This window comes from Neovison vison, chromosome 7 (genome assembly GCF_020171115.1).
Source record: "Neovison vison isolate M4711 chromosome 7, ASM_NN_V1, whole genome shotgun sequence".
Lineage (NCBI taxonomy): Eukaryota > Metazoa > Chordata > Mammalia > Carnivora > Mustelidae > Neogale > Neogale vison.
Genome location: NC_058097.1, coordinates 162,808,873 through 162,822,434, shown reverse-complemented (window position 1 = coordinate 162,822,434; position 13,562 = coordinate 162,808,873).

Sequence of the window (13,562 nt, the reverse complement as noted above, 5' to 3'; positions counted from 1 at the left end):
AGATGAGAGCTGGGAAAGGGTCCCAGGAATCACGGCTGTCCCCTCATGTCCTGTAACCCCTGTCTCCATCCCTGAGGCATGCACGTCAAGGCAGTGCCCTGCCTCTGGGTGTGAATGCACGACGGGGCACTCTGGGAGGATAGGAGGAGCTCAGTCTGGCCCCAGAGTCCCAGACCAGCTACTACAAGCACACTATTGACACACTAGGCCCACCGATCTCCCCAGGATGTCTTCTGCGATGCTCTCAAAAGGGAAAACTTGCCCCAACTTCCAGAGCCTGTGTGAGAATTTGTGATATAATCAGAATGAGGCAGTGTTAGGGCCAGAAAGATCCTCAGAGATCTCTAAGCGCAGGGGTCCTAAAATTGTATTAGCCACCAGAATCACCTGGGTGGGGGGAAATGCAGATGCCCAGGGTTCCTTCAGAGATCCTGATTTTGTTGGCCAGTGAAGAGTTGGGGCCACAAGGGCACCTCTCTTCCCAACTTCCTGCTCAGTGACTTTCACCTTGCTAGCTTGAAACTGGCCATGGTGGGAATGTTTGTTTACATCACAGAAACTGGGCAAACATTACAAATTGGGGTGTTCCATTTTGTTACATGCTGTTTTGCTTTGTTTTGGAAATTCTGTTGTGGACCATTTACTACTACACCATGAAGCATGTGGGTCTCTATTTTCAAGGATCCCAAGGAATTGTGATGCAGGCCCATTTTGAGAAAGAAACACTGATCCAGGAATGAGGTTCTAACCCAAACCCATCATTTTACAGATAGAGAAACTGAGACCCAAAGAAGGGAAGAATCTCGGTCACCGTCACTGTGGTAGGTCCCTTGTGGGGTCATGGCTGCTCAGTTCAGAGCAGTGGGAGCTTGGGGCAGCCCTGCCTGTTTTCTTTTCCTGTGGCCTTTTCACCACACACCTGTGGTGGTTTGTTCATTAAGAGAGACAAGGCAGGAAGGGTCCTTTGGGGATATTTCCTCTTATCAGCATCTGGAATTTGAATAGGCTGGACTAGAGGTTCTTCATGGCCAGATCATTCAACTGGAGTGCCCGGGAGAGCAGATCCATGAATTCCAGGCATGGAGGGCTGCAGGGCCGCCCTGCCTTTCCCAAGCCTGAATTGTTCATCTCTTCATTAAATTTAGAGATTCTCCCCACAAATTCCCTGTCTTAAAGCAAAAAGCTATTTTCCATTATTCCAACCAAAACCACCTCCAGAAATACAGCCACAGAGCAAGTTAATAGAAGTAAGAATCCAGGATCCCCACCCCTACGTCCAAGCTGCAAAGGAATGAGTGAACATGAAAATAAGCAATTCCCCAGGGCAGTGGTTTTTGCAAGATGATCCCAACCAACAGCATCAGTGACCCTGGGCTTGTATAGGAAATGCAAATTCTCAGGTCTTCCCTCAGAATTGCTGAATGAGAAACTCTGAGGCTAGGGTCCAAAAAGCTATGGCTTTACAAACCTTCCAGGTGATACTGATGCCCCCCTAAATTTCAAAGACTGCCATTCTAAAGGAGGGGCTGTAGTTTCTGTCTCCCTGACAATGAATCAAAGGCTGTTTGGCTCCAGAGGAAAGGTCATCCTGGTGCCAAGACCAGAGCCAGCTTTGTGACCAGTCACACTCCCTCCTGCTTTCTCCCCATGCTCCTGGGAATTTTGGGTATCAGAGCTGTAGCCATGCATCTTGAGCTAAGACAGAGACCCTCTTTTCAAAGTCTAAGGGGTCAACATCTTTCCAAAAAGAGCAGGACAAGCTCATCAGAGATACAGTAGAGAATTTCCCGTCACTGTCTTGGTGTCTGGTTGAGGGAGTGACTCCGTGGACATTGCCTGACCCTCTGAATTCTCAGAAGCTTGCTCTGGCTGGCCTGGGGACAGCTTCAGGAATCCTTCTAGAAAGAGACCTGCCAAGGGCCTGGCCTTAGAAGCTGCTTCAGCCTCTTCAGTGTGAGTCCACTATTTTCTCTGCTTTTCTGCTCCCAGGTTCAGGAAGAAGATGAGATTTGAGGGTAATTTAAAAAGTGAGGTCTTGGAGCATCTGGATGGCTCAGTCTTTTGAATGTACGACTTAGCTCAAGTCTTGATCTCAGAGTGGTGAGTTCAAGCCCCACATTGGGCTACATGCAAAAAAAAAAAAATGTGAGGTCTTGGGAAGAGGGACAAAATAATAATAAAAAGAGTTACTACTGTATGGACAGGAATTGACTTCTTTCTGTGTATCATGGTTTACCTAGTTTATGTCTCACCATGATCTAATGATATCGTTATAACTATCCCCACTGAAGAGGTAAGGGAACATGGACTAAGAAAGATGAAGTAGCTTTCCCAAGATCACATAGCCAGGGAGTGGAAGATCAAAGACTCAAACTCAGGTCTGACAGACTCTAGACCCTACAGACTTCACAAGGTACAACACAAGAATACAGTGCAAAGGTTCACCCGGGGCAGGAAGGACACATGCTGCTGAGACCAATAGTGAGGGCTAGCTCAGATGGGATGGAAAGGAGAGGTGGGAGGGACCTTTTCTATAGTGGGAGGCCAAAATAGGGACAGAGCCCTGAAGAGTCAAGGAAGGAACAGCCAGCTCCCCTAGGAAGCAGGGGAAGAAGCAAATTAGGAATGACAATCATGGCCAGGCTAGAGTTAAAAAACAGACATTTGAAATGAAGCTAGGGAGAGCAATTACACAAGCCAGAATTCAGTAACTCTAGGTCTGAGTTTGGAGATAAGAGCTGAGAGGTGTCCTAAATGGGGATTGGAAGGAGCTTACCATCTAAAGGCAGAAAGGGAAATGGCTGGGACCCTGCCTCACTATGGTTGGGGGATGTCCCAAGTAGGGCATTGTGTGGCCCAAGCTGTTCTGAAGAACTTTGTCCCCAGCCCTGGAAGAACACGGCCCAGATTCTCAGATGGAATAGGGTCTGTCAATAGAGGTGGTCAAGGTGGAAAGAACTTTCCCCTCCCAGAGAGTGGAAGGCTCTGGAAATGGTTGTGACTTGGAATTAAGGCAAGTCATTTGACTCTTAATCTCACGAAACAAACTGTGGGTTGCTGGGGGGGAGGGGGGTTGGGAGAAGGGGGGTAGCGTTATGGACATTGGGGAGGGTATGTGCTTTTGGGTAAATTGGAAGGGGAGATGAACCATGAGAGACTGTGGACTCTGAAAAACAATCTGAGGGGTTTGAAGTGGTGGGGGGGTGGGAGGTTGGGGTACCAGGTGGTGGGTACCAGGTGGTGGGTACCCAGCTTGCATGGAGCACTGGGTGTGGTGAAAAAATAATGAATACTGTTTTTCTGAAAATAAAAAAAATTTTTTTTATTTAAAAAAAAATTTTTTTTTCTGAAAATAAAAAAATTTTTTTTTCTGGGAAAAAAAAATAAAGGCACCACCTCTACCCAGCTAATCAAAAACAAATAAATCAAATAAAAAACAAAATAAAAGTCATCTTTTAATTCCTCTTAACTCATCATTGCCCTCTCCTAACATCCAGCTAGTCAGTCCATCCTATCTGTTTTACTTCCATATTGAATCCATAACCTCCTAGACTCCATTAATCACAAAGCAGTCAGAGTCATCCTCTAACAATATAAATGAGATCACATTCTCCTCCAACCTAAGTCTTCAACGGCTTCTTATTTTTGCACTTAGAATAAAAGTTCTAGACCCTTTACTCTGGCTCACAAAACTCTACATGATTCTTCTCTCCATTAGGGTCTCAGATCATGTCATAGGTCTTCCCTGACCACCCAAACAAAAAGAACCTTCCCCTGCCATTCTCCTGTTAGTATCACTTATCACTCTCTGAAATTTTCTTGTTTATTTACTTGCTTGATTATTGCTTCTCTCACCTTCTGCTCCACAAGAACAGAGGCCTTATCTTCTAGTGCAGTGCCTGTCACATATTAGAAATACCAGAAACTTCTATGGAATGGTTCAAGCATGGTGGAACCCCATGCAACAGAGCAGAGAAGTGGCAGAGATCACCCAGGAACCAGATGCTGAAAATATAAAGGGAGCCAGATAGACACCCAGCCCCTAAAAGGAAGAACACTTGGGTTTCCAAAAATTTTCCCCGAGAAGAGCATTTGCATCCATGGTTTATGAGACCCAAAAGCTTCCCTGTCCTGGAAGTTCCATGAGATGACACTTTTAAAAAAAGTTTTCCTAAGCTGGCTTGAGTTTTTTTTCTTTTGCTTACAAGTTAAAAAGTACTAATTTATACATTCTCCCCATGTCTCTTTGGTGAATATGGCATCAAGAGAAGATCCAACAGTTGGTGGGAAGAGCACAGCACAGGAGATAAGGTTCTTAGGCTCCCGCTGTGACCATAACTCAATGTCTTGCTTTCACTGGGTTGCCAACTCTATACCATTTGATATCTGGTCTAAGAGTCCTTTCAGGTATATCTGACAAGGACTCTGAGGTCATGAACTAAGAAAAAAAGCTATCATTCGGCAGAATGTATATTCTATTTATTTTCACAGCCCAGGCAGGTCCCAGCAGGAAAAGAAATCTACTCAGATGGGATATGGAAGACAATTTAATGAAAGGCTATTTATGTCAGGGTTAAGAGTAGAACACCTGCTGTGAGGCACCCAGGTACTGACAAGTGGGGAAGCTGTTATCACCTCTAAGCCTAGAGAAACAGAGGGGAAATAGCTCACAGGTGTTCCAGTGGAACCATGGAAGGGGCTATGCATCCATGAAAGAGATCATCTCAAAACCATAGCAACAAGCAAGGAAGGAATTCCCTAACCTCCCTCTTCTCATTTTTTTAATCCCCAGCCACTGCCTCCGTTGACAGAATCCAACCAGAGAGGCCTGGTGGTATGATCTGAGGACCAGCTCCTCAGAATACAGAGCAAGAAAAGTTGCGGAAGCTGTTGGGGAGGGTGTATAGTGTAAATGGAAAACAACCAGACCCAGAAAATAACCATGATCTATAAATGCTCTCAATCTCCACATCTTCCCTCTCATTTAAATCTCTCTATAGAAGCACTAAACTGTCCAGGAAGCCACTAAACTGCCATAATGGTCTTGATAGACCCTGATTTACAGCTTTTGGCTAAGAGCTTGCCAAGACAGAGGCAAGAACTTTAGCTATGGATCAAGCACAAGCAACAGCTGCCACAAGACCTTCCAGAAAAATTTCACCAGTAAATGAAAACTTGGACAATTTGAATAATTGGAAAGCCTTAATGCCAACCTCCAGATACATTATTGAGAAGAATGGATAATTAGCTAGAAAGAACCCTTCTGATAGAAACCATACCCTGCCTAGGACTTTGTAGGGGAAAAAAACCCCCAATGGATCTACTTTAAATTTCCTGCAATTAATACCCAACTTTGGTTTAAAAGGTCTGGCCTCAAACACACCTTATTTGGTTACAACAAATCCCCCACTAAGGCCCTAGATAAAAAATAGTAGAAAAACTAATGACCAAAGTACAAAAATCTTGGTCATGCAGAATGTTGGGTTTCATCCTGGAGCTAAGAATATTTCTAAAGTCATACAGACATTTTCCATTCCTCTGACTCCAATCTTCGCCCCATCTCAATAAGAAGTAACTAGAATGGTCATCGTCCCAATTCCCTCAAGAATGAGGAACGATCAAAGGACAGTGGAGACTGAAACCAGCAACCAAAGGGTTAATGGGACTAACTGATCACAGTTTTAGACTAGCAAGCTCAGCTGCAACTTTTTACCTAGACCTTTTCATTTGCCTTTAAATTTCCCTGACTCTCCCAGGGAGAAGCAGTTTTGAGGTTTGCACTCCCATCTCCTCATTTGGCTGCCAATCAAATAAACCCTTTCTTTGCTGAGTCCTTGATGCCTCAGTGATTATCTTTTTGTGCATTAGGGAGATGAACTTGGGTTTGGTCATAAACCCAGGTCATTCTGTCTATTTCTACAAGAAAATATTTTAAATATGCAACTCCATACTCCCCCCCAAGTACATATTTCAAATGATAAACTTTTTTTTAATTCTTTATTATTTTTTAAAGATTTTATTTATTTATTTGACAGACAGAGATCACAAGTAGGCAGAGAGGCAGGCAGAGAGAGAGAGGGGAGGAAGCAGGCTCCCCGCTGAGCAGAGAGCCTGATGTGGGGCTCAATCCCAGGACCCTGGGACCATGACCCAAGCCAAAGGCAGAGGCTTTAACCCACTGAGCCAGCCAGGTGCCCCTCAAATGATAAGCTTTCTTAGGATTTAAAGTAAAATGGAAAGTAAAATGGAAAGTATGTGTCTGTTACATTATTTAAAAAATGAATTTAATTTAAAAAATAAAGAGTCTGACCTCAGACATACCCATTCTTCCTGGAGGGAAATCCCCCAGAACCCATCCATGCCCAAGTCCCATTAGAAAAGCTGGAAAGAGGGGAGAGGACAGGTTTTAGTCCAGAAGACTAAGACCCTTCTAAGACAAAGAACATTCCAAAAGAAAGAATGTGCCATTTCAGAACATAATCATCTCACTATTGCTAGATATTTAGTCCAGCAAACAATGAATGAAGACTAGCCCTGCGCCTGGCACTATGCACATCACTTGGGATGCAAGTGATCAAGGCAGTCTCTGACCTTGGGATGTTTCACAGTATAAGAGTGGGGAAAGAAACATAAATAAAGCACTCCCATACTAAGAGTTAATTAATAAGAGAGGTGTATCAAAATGTCTCACCATAATTGTGGATTTCTACTTTATACATTCTGAGGTTATGTTATTAGGAGCATATATGTTTAGAATTCTTACAACCTGTCAGAAAATGTTAGGTTTTATTATTATAAGGGCCTCATTATCTCTGTGATGTTTTTGATTTAAAGTCAATTTTATTCAAAATTAATAAAGCTAGATTACCATTATTTTGATTACTCTTTTTATGGTAAATTGCATTCTTTCCTTTGCCCATTTTATATTCCTACATTTTGATATTTTTTGTGAAGAACCCGCAGTTAGACTCTTTTTTAAATCCAATCAATGTAAATAGAGGTAAGGGGTTTATGTGTTACTACTCAGCTGGTTATCTAGGAGAAGAGCTTTCCAAGAAAAGAAAACAGTCCAAGCAAAGACTCTAAGACAAGTATGAATCTAATGTTTAAGCAAGAGCAAAAGACTAGGGAATTGGAGCAAAGTAAGCAAGGGTGGGAGGGAGGGGTATAGGAAAGAATGAGAGCGAGATGTAGAGTAATTGGAGGAATGCCCTTGAGTCATGGGAAGGGAATGGAATCTATTGCACAAATGGAAGAAATGGCTTTAGCTAGGAGCAGTGAAAGTTCATCTACGGCAACTAGTGGGAGAAGAGGACCAGGAATCAGATACCAGTGTATAGCGCTTTTGGTGGAGTCTTTGAAGAGTCTCTTCTGATTGATGTCGTTTTCTCAATGAAGTAGGAAGCAAGGTCAGGTGCTGGAGGAGGTATTGGGATTTTGAGGAGAAGGTGTGAAATAATGATCTAGAAGTATATGGGAGAGTGAATGGACTAAAGACATATGATTTCCTGGCAGTAAAACAAAACAAAATAAAACCAATTAAGGCTCAGGCTCATGGATTCAGGGATCTAAAATGAGGCAATCAATGAATACAGCTGTGTGTTTTTCTCCAGGCATTGAAGGTCCTCAGTCCTGATGCCAAGTAGCAGACATCTTCTGCACCAAATTCTATTGAATGGTCATCTGGCCTCTCCTTGAATACCTCCAGTGACAGGGAGCCTACCACTTCCAGAGAAGCCTATGCTATCGTTAGCTCCGATTGTTAGAAGTGTGTCCTCATCTCTTTCTGTTTGTTCCTCCTATATTTTAGCTTCTGTGTCTGTGTTTTATGTCACTCCATCTCTCCCTGTGTTAAGTCATCCAGAAATTTGACAACATATCCAGGAGGCGAGACTGGGAAACACAAGGACGCTCACACATGGCTGGCGGAATGCAATATGGTACAGTGCCTGTATCTAGCAAAGTTAGATATGCATTTACTCTTTGACTCTACATTCTCACTTCAGAAAAGATAAAAAATAATTATATCAATTAGATTAAAATTGGATTAAGATGATCCCAGGTTGTGTCCATGTACACTCCCTCTAAGGAAATAGGCATATTTTACAAAATGTAGCTCTAAAGCTGATTATTACAGCATTTTAAAAAAGATTTTTATTTATTTGACAGATTACAAGTAGGCAGAGAGGCAGGCAGAGAGAGGAGGAAGCAGGCTTCTTGCTCAGAGAGCCGGATGTGGGGCTCGATCCCAGAACCCCGGGACTATGACCTGAGCCCAAGGCAGAGGCTTTAACCCACTGAGCCACCTAGGTGCCCCTATTATAGCATTTTTTACAATAATAGAAATCTCTCTAAAAGTAAAAATACACAATATACATTATGTACACAAGGGATTAATTAGACCCTGGCACATTTCTTCAATGGAATGTGAAATAGACATACAGAATAATATAAGAATATTGAATGATATAGAAAGATATACATTGAAAAAGACAGGTTTCAAGGAAGTATGTACACAGAATATAAAAGAAAGACTATACACCAGACTTAACAGTGGATTTCTCTGCCATATAAGATAAATAACAAACACAGTCCATCCTCTTCATTTTTTTTTTGCTTTCTTATATTTTCTAAATTTTCTGTTATTTTTATTTAGTAATTACAAAAAGAAGTTATTGAATTTTTTAAAATAAACCTTTAATTTTAAAACAGTTTTAGATTTCCAGAAAATTTTCAAAGACAGTATAGACACTTCGCATTTACCATGTAGCTGGCTTCCTCTATTATTAACAGCTTACATTGGTATGCCATATTTGTTACCCTTAATGAGCCACTGTGGATACATTATTATTAACTAAAGCCCATATTACTCAAATTTCCTTAGATTTTACCGAATGTCTCCTATTCTAGGATCCCATCCAGGATACCTCATTACATTTAGTTGTCATGTCTCCTCAGGCTCCTCTCAGTAATTTTTTTTAATTAAAAAACCTTTTTAATAAATTAAAAAAAAAAACCCTGCCAACACTTCTGCATTGAGTTCAAGACTAACTCCTCCATAAAACTTCCATAAAACCTAATTTTGCCTTCACCCAACTCCAGACAGGAGATAGTTATGCCTCCTCTGAGCTCAGACAGCATTCTGAAATAATAAATCTTAGAAAAGAGACTCAGGAGGAAGACCAGTCCTGTGTCAGAATGCATGTTCATGTCCTCGGTGCCCCCTACTCCCACTATTCCTTCATCTCTATCCCAGCCTGTGTCCTTTGAGGGACCTAGAAGGTAACCAAACAAGTCTCACTATGGCTGCCCTTTTCCTAGTCCCTGGGCATCTCAGACCAGGTCCCCAGACAAGGAGAAATTTCTAGTCTCTCTCTTCCCCAAAGGACTACCATCTACCCCAGAATCCTGAGTACCTTCGATAGGATGTTGAGGAAGTCGTTATTATCCCAAACTTATAGACCAGAAAACCAAGGCTCAGAGAGGGAAGCATGAGAGGTCAATCTGAGAGACCTGCTGGAGAGACTGGTCGGAAGGGGTCCTGGCAGAACAAATTTAAGTGCCTGCTTTGTGCGCCCTCTGGTGGAGAAGGGGCTGCTTTGCACTCCGAGGAAGGGACTGGGGGAGACAGGGTATTTTAAGATGTTGCCAGGTGGCCTACACTTTTATTGTTGACATCCTCACCCTACATTATATTAAAATGCACCTGCACCTAACATTAAATATAGTTTATATAAAACTACACAAGAGTCGAGTTGGAGTAGACCAATGTCCATGTAGATATTTAAATAAACATTTTTTCAATGTTTCACAATTTTCATATTTTGGAGCTAATCACTTAACTTTGGAAACTTGAGCATTGTCATGGGTCCTTGAAAAGTTTTTAGGCCTTTAGCTCATTATTCTGGGATCTTAGTGACAAAATGTCCAGATCTTTGCTCTAGTCAATATCAGCTCAAGTTTGGGGTCTCAAGAAGGCAGCCAGAGCAGGGACCAGAATTTGCATACAGTCTGGCTCATGATGTTCCAGGTATGACCTCAGTAGTACATAGAGAGATATGGTATATGTTCATGCTTCTCACTAAGCTTTACTTCCTCATTCTGCATTCCCAAAGCAAATAACCCCAACAGTCAAGAGAAAGTGGACTGTGGCTTTACATATATATGACTTCTCCAGCTCATGCAGAACACAGGCTCTTCTTCTAAGGTACCCAGCTGAGTCTGCCCAGAACTTTCACAGATTTTTTTGAACCCAGACAGAGAATAACAGGTAAATAAAAGCTGGGGGAATAATAAGTCTAGCTTTATTGCCAAAGGCTGGGATTACCACAAGGAGTTCATTCCTAGGACTCAAAGGCCTTTAACAATTCACTTCCATCCCAGAAAGACTACCATCAACTAGCTTCAAAAGGTTGGCCACCTTCCTGGGGTCCTGCCTTCTCAATTCCCAGCCTGCCTCCTTGTGGTCAGTGTCATCTTAACACCCAGCACCAGTGAACCTCCTTCTAGCCATCCTAACATCCCTTCTCTGAAATCAAGGCCAAAGATGAGATCAATTCCCTTCCAGTACTTGCGACACCTCTCCCTAGTATTAGTTTTATTGGAGATGCAGGCCTGCTTCCCTAGATAACTGGAACAAGGAATAAGCTTACTCTATAGGAGAGACCTTATCTCTAATAGAAGGGCTCTGGTTTTATCCTTTACTGTTATATCCCTATAGGTGAGCTCCAAACACAATATTCATTGAATAAGAATGAAAGGTTATACAAGCAGAATATCATTCCCTAACACGAGACATACAAAATATTGGAAATTTTGTCTCTTTGTCTGCAATAGATTAAAGTGGAATGACTTCTACTCTTTTTCTTGAGGCTCAGATTTGAGGCAACTGAAGAATCATCAGATGGATGGATGCTATTATTTAGAAAGGACTATTCCTCTCCAAAACAAACTCTGAAAGACACTTGCTACATTTGCATTACCTTGTATTCAAATTCCAGTGACTACCACATCTAATTACCAGCAGAGGTCAATAAGAGCTATAGATTGTGTTAACCACGTAGGAGTCCTCAACTCTATGTGACTATATAGAATATTGTCTACTGACTAATATGTCTAGTATCTTTTTTGAGGGGGCAGTGAGACATCTAGCTTTAAACCTTTCTTTCATATTAGCACCCTGACCTCCCATCCAAAGAATTCCTTATTGGGTGTAGTCTTGGTGGAAGATGGTTCTTGCTTCTCCCAACAGAAGCTGAATGTCTCCTTAACCCATCACAGTGGGGATGCAAGCACATGCAGCAGTCTCAAAAATCTCTCAGGATTCTAAATCTTGAATGAGTGACCAACAGTGCAGAATGACTGAAGGTCATATTCATCACAGTGGCAACAATGTAAAGATCTCTGTTCCCACTGTGCCATTTTCTGAAGTTTTACTGGCTGGCCTTCAAGACCATCCCTATTTTCTTCCTGTTTCCTAGCTTCGTCCTCCACTTCCATTGCAGTAGGAAGTCTCAAAGACAGCCCCCAATGATCCCTTCCCCTAGTATTCACACCTTTGTGTAATTTCCCCCACATTGTACTAGGATTGGTCTGTGTGATGAGCAGAATATAACAGAAATAATTCAGATATGAAAGACCCTGCAGCTTCCATCTTGCAGTCTCATTCTCTCCCCCAACCCAGCCATTTTCCTCCTTCAATCAATTGCTCTGGGATAAACCACAACATGAACAACGTTATGAAGAGGGCAGCATGACAAGAAACTGAAACCTCCTGTCAACAGTCACATGAGTGAGATTAGAGAAGACCCTTCATTTAAGTCTTTGGATACTGCAGTTCTGACTGACATCTTAACTGCAATCTCAAGAGAGACCCTGAGCCAGAACCACTCATTCAGCTAAGCCATCCTCACATTCTATGGATTCAGGAATTCAGTGAGGTTCCTATATTCTTCCAAAGAGATTGCTTTCCCACATGACAGTACCCAAGTCCAATGTTATTGCTTCCAGCCAAGAACTTCTACTGACACACAGATTGATGCCATGAATGGAATGCATGAGACAGATACTTAGGGAAATGTTCAGAAAAAGGAAATTTAGGATATTTAAATATCCTAAATCCTAAGTTTAAGGTATTTAAATATCCTTAATTTAGGATATTTAAACTTAGAATATTTAAATTTAGGAAATTTAGGATATTTATTTAGCTGAAATAAGTAAAGAGCATAAAAGCCCATTTACATTCCAGAATGGAAATACAGCAACTATGACACTCAGTAAGAAATTGGTTACCTGGAACCAAGTTCCCATTAAATGCAAGGATATTGGTAATCCAAGGATCTCAGGGTCGAGGTGGATACTTATGTCCCTACAATCCCCAAATTCTCAAACTCAAAATGTGAACTGAAACTCAAGGACTTTGGGTTTTCTATGATAGTGTTGAAGAAATTTCTCATCAGTTGTAGGACCAAAATGACCAAAATCCAAACTTGAAATTTAAGCCTGCCTTTATGGAATTATATCATATGATCACCAGGTGTCCTATATGAAATTAAGACATTAATCAGGAATGAGGATGATCCTGAGATTTCTGAAAGGAGATCTTTCAATAGATTCAGGGGGATTTCAAATATTTAAAGTCATTACTCTTCTATTGAGGCTCATATACCTCAGAAATAAGCCTCCCATACCCAGTTGAGAAGGTTATTTTTTCATTGCTTGAAGATACTTTTACTTTATAAGAGAGGGCCTATTTCTCTCATATCCACTACATATGATGGGTGGCAGGTAAGTAGGTAGGCAGATAGATAGATAGATAGATAGATAGATTGATGTATACCTCCTATATTTATATGATACAATGCTATTCTTTATTGATCATATGTGTTACAAATACCTCTACTAGTTTGCCAATTGTTTTTTCATTTTGTTGCATTTTTTTAAAAAATAGGAGTTTTTTAATTTATTGACTTTTCTTCTATGGTTAGCACTGCTGAGGTTAAGATGACTTCTTTACTCTGAGGTCAGAAAGACTTCCCTTATATTTTCTTCTAAATGTTCTAAGTATTTTCTTTTCACAGTAGAATCCCAACCCATCTTGAATTGGTATTTTTCAAGGTTCAAGATAGGATTCAAGTTCATTTTCTCTCCCAAAGATGTAACCAGTTGCCCAAACTCATTTACTGGGTAGTTCCTCTGGCAAAATTTTACATATGTGTGAGTCTGTTTCTGGGGTCTTGATGATTTCCCATTGAGTAATTGCTAGATCAATACCCCTTTGATTTAGTTGATATAGGTTTATAAGGGAAGCAATCCTCAAAAAATATTATTTTTTTCAGGAACATTTGCCTATTCTTAACCATTTTCTTTTCTATATAACTTTAAAATCAACTTGCCAGATTCTAAGGAAAACCCTAGTATTTCTCAAATTTGCTTTGAATTTAATTATGAGATATTTGACACCTTTAAGATACTGAGTTTTTTCAGCTATGCACATAGGATGTTTCTTCTACTATTTTGCTTTCTTTTTTTTAGCATCTCTTAATAAAGTCTGATGGTTTCTC